Source organism: Triticum dicoccoides, chromosome 6B (genome assembly GCF_002162155.2).
Source record: "Triticum dicoccoides isolate Atlit2015 ecotype Zavitan chromosome 6B, WEW_v2.0, whole genome shotgun sequence".
Taxonomy (NCBI): domain Eukaryota; kingdom Viridiplantae; phylum Streptophyta; class Magnoliopsida; order Poales; family Poaceae; genus Triticum; species Triticum dicoccoides.
The window spans coordinates 209711092-209714663 of NC_041391.1; the positions used below are offsets into that span (position 1 = coordinate 209711092).

The following is a 3572-nucleotide window of genomic DNA, read 5'->3' on the forward strand; positions in this document are numbered from 1 at the left end:
TTTTAGTAATCTGAACACGACGTTAGTAATGCCAAGGCAAATACCTTGATACCCTGTTCATGGTCATCTTGTTACTGAAAAATAAATGTAAAACTGGCCTGCAAGATAAAAGCATTTCCCAGTACCTGAATGTACAACCTGGGATCGTCAGTGCTCTTAACATTCAGTTACTGGGAATACCGCTGGATGAAATTATAGTGCAAACTCCAAGTCTTATAAATTTTAATACATTCAACAACTAAGACTTTGAGCCATGAGATTATATGTCAATAGTTACATTTAAGCTTGTGAGAGCATAAATCAATCATAAAAAGGTAGAAAGATTAAGCTCCAGAACACAATAAGGGCTTAAACTACTTATTTGAAAACGGTGAAACAAATCATTAAATTTAACTAATTTTAAATAATCATGTTTTAAGAATTAATATGGTACAGCTAAGAGAAGGCTACAAAATCATCAATCAAGAAGACTCTATATAAGATTGATAATTAGAGACAATTGTCACTGCTCGGTCACATACTGTGGTCGACATGAGCAATGACAGACATGTTATGGATAATTTTTTATCCACAATTCCATGGAGCTCCTCCGTTCTAAACCTCACTGCTTTGACTGCTTTTGAATGTCACACCAGGAATACCCTTCCTGCTCTAATAATAGCAAGCTATCAGAATCAAGCAATAATATAGTGTGAATAACTGAACATGGAAATCCGACAGTAATATATACTAATGATCCTTTAAAGTAATTATGACCACAGTTGTCTACTCAAAGCTCAAAAGTGCACTTAACAATCGTGTACAACAATTAGTTTTATACACTGCCACCAAAATATTTTAACCAACACTTCGACCAACAGCCCTGGTGAAGTGTAATATATAATTAATATGGTCAATCAAGCATATTATATTAATGTATTAGAACTAATAAAAGTGCACTGAGAAGGCAGCCATAAAGCAAGAACAACCACTGCTAAGGGCACTGACGATCACAGTAATGAGAAAAAGTAACACATGGCAATAACAAAGAAACGTAATCCATTATGAAGAGAGGATGTAGGTGGAAAGAAACGTAATCCAAAAAATAAGACTAATATAGACAAGCCTCCAAAACTAATACTACTATTGACACACCTCTGACACTAAGACTATATATAGACAAGCCTCCAAAAGTAAGGCTAATGGAACACGAAGTAGTACCTCCTGCAATTTCTTCAATCTAATTCCTTTTGATTCTATGGGAAAAGGTTGCAACAAGAGGAATAGCCTACAAAAATAGATAGATCAAATGTTGTACAAGTCAAAAAAAAGTTATTGCTAGCCATAGTGCATACATTCTATCTCTTATTGTACTTTTTGCAACATACTACAACTCAGAGCAGATACATGACATATCATGGTAATGCCACAATGGTTATTATCGACTGGAATCAGTTGTCCAGATTTTTACTGGTAAATCAATTCAGTTTACATGCAACTAATAAAATTTTATAGGGAAATGTTGTACTGATATCATGGTGGCGCAAGCATAGAAGTTGTTACAGAGTGGAAAGAACAGTCTAGATTTTCAGTACTGAATATGTCCGTCTAGCATCGCAAAAAGCTACAGTTAAGCCTCTCGCATGCTAATTATCTATGTTGAAGCCGGTAGAAAACCTACACTTACAATGGCACATAGAAAAACAATGGAATGTAGCTTTTTGCAATGCGAGAGGCTTAACTGTAGAAAACCTACACTTACAATGGCACATAGAAAAACTACTGCAGTTGAAAGAATCAGCGCCACCACAAAAGGCGAGAAATTAGAAGCTTCACCTAGCACCGAGTCATAATATTATAGTAGATAGCTCCAAGAAGAAATAGATTATATGTACTTTGAGCTGCCACTAAGTTGTGAGTTGCTGTCTAGCGGCCACAACTTCGCTTTGAGCTGCCATAGCCACTGTTTCCACATGTGTAGGTTGCTGCTGCCAACAACCCTTATTTATCTGCACCCTCCTTTTTACAAAAGAATATAAGGTTTAGTGGTTTAAACATCTACTTCCTCAAGTAGTCCAATACTAATTGCTTCAAACGACAAGTGCTATCTTTCAATCCCCCCTTCCTAGTCAAGAGGTAGATCATCACACTGGAACTGCTTTAGGGCTCATAGCCTAATGCTAGAGACAAGCAAAATTTGTTCTTGGTAAATTATCAGCAAACAACTGTGACATGCCGCCTGAGCACTTTTACTGAGGGGCTCCAAACCCCAGGCCCCCAAATTCATTTTTGAATTTGAGTTCAGTAGCATGTCGTCATCCTCATGAGCACTCCGTCCAGGTACATAAAGAAGAAAAACAGTGACACTTACATTAGGAAATACCTACAGGATCCATGTGTAGAGGTAGTGAGGCAATTGAAATTGGCCGAAAAGACATAACTTCAGTGCTGGAAGAGCCGCACTGTCGACCACACTCTGAGTCTTGGCTGCTTGATCCATCCCATTGTGGTCGTCGGTGCTGATAGAAAGTTAGATAAAAATTATGAACAAAAATAAGTAAAATCCCCTCTTCTGGACAAAGTAAAATAAGAACCTCTGCTACTCTAATGTACATCCATGCAACCAAAACTCTGAGAAATACTCATAGCAACACTGATCAACAGTTCTCGAAAGACATTCCAGATTTTTGAACAACTACAGGCCATTAAGTATTAACGATATTCAAAAGTTGTAAGCCCATGGTACTCCTACTATCTCACGACTAACTATATCCGAGCATTTATTCATAGATCATGCAACATTGACGAACAGAAGAAGGAAGGAGCAAGCTCAAGAAATCCTACAAATTAATGAAAGCGGAAAGACATCGGGAGATTACTGGAACTGGATTCGAAGAGGAGAGGAGGCGGCGGCCGCTGAACTCGCCGCCAGCTACGGCACAGCTGCCCCTCTCGACCGTGCGGGCCGCAGCAGAGGAGGCGGTGTGTCGGGCCGACCAGCGGCTACAGTTGCTCCTGCTGCTCCGGCCAGTGGGCCTCCCTCCATGGCCAACACTGCCTCCTTGCTCCGGTTGTTCCGGCCGGCGAGCCTCCCTCTACGGCCGACCCCGTCCTCATTTTCCGCTGCACCAACCCCCGTCGTTTTCCCCCGTAGGCGCCGGCCTTCTGCCCAGATCCGACCCATGCGCCACCAACCTAAGCGATGGGTCGACGACGGCGTCCTTCCCTGCCTTGTACTCTCCCATCGGCCATGGATCCATGGTAGCTAGCCGGTGGAGGCGTCGGGGCAACCATGGGGAGCGGGAGGAATGGCGGCGACGAGCACGAACACGCAAGGAGAGGGAGATGGTTAGGGTTCGAGGAGGGAGGAAGGGGTGCAGCGTCCAAGCAAGGGGACTGGGCGAGGTTTCGAGGACACGGGCCCTGCAAACGTCACGACGCACGACGCGGCCAACTGCTCCCCGTCTCCTCCAACGCAGGACGCGGGCAGCGCGTGACGCGACGCGTCAAGTGTGGTTCACCCGAGAAATTGCAACCCAGCCAATGGAGGATTCGATGAGCGGGACCAGGAGTAGTGGCGGCCCACCCGTCAT

General features: G+C 43.1%; 1 long non-coding RNA gene across 1 annotated transcript; it reads right to left on the minus strand.

The window, feature by feature from the left end:
- Nucleotides 1-546: 546 nt before the first annotated feature.
- Nucleotides 547-3309, minus strand: LOC119324984. Its single transcript, XR_005157264.1, has 3 exons — nt 2859-3309; nt 1201-2498; nt 547-651 (listed from the first exon to the last, which is right to left on the minus strand). It is a non-coding gene; the product is annotated as an uncharacterized LOC119324984 (long non-coding RNA).
- Between the last annotated feature and the right edge of the window lie 263 nt (nt 3310-3572).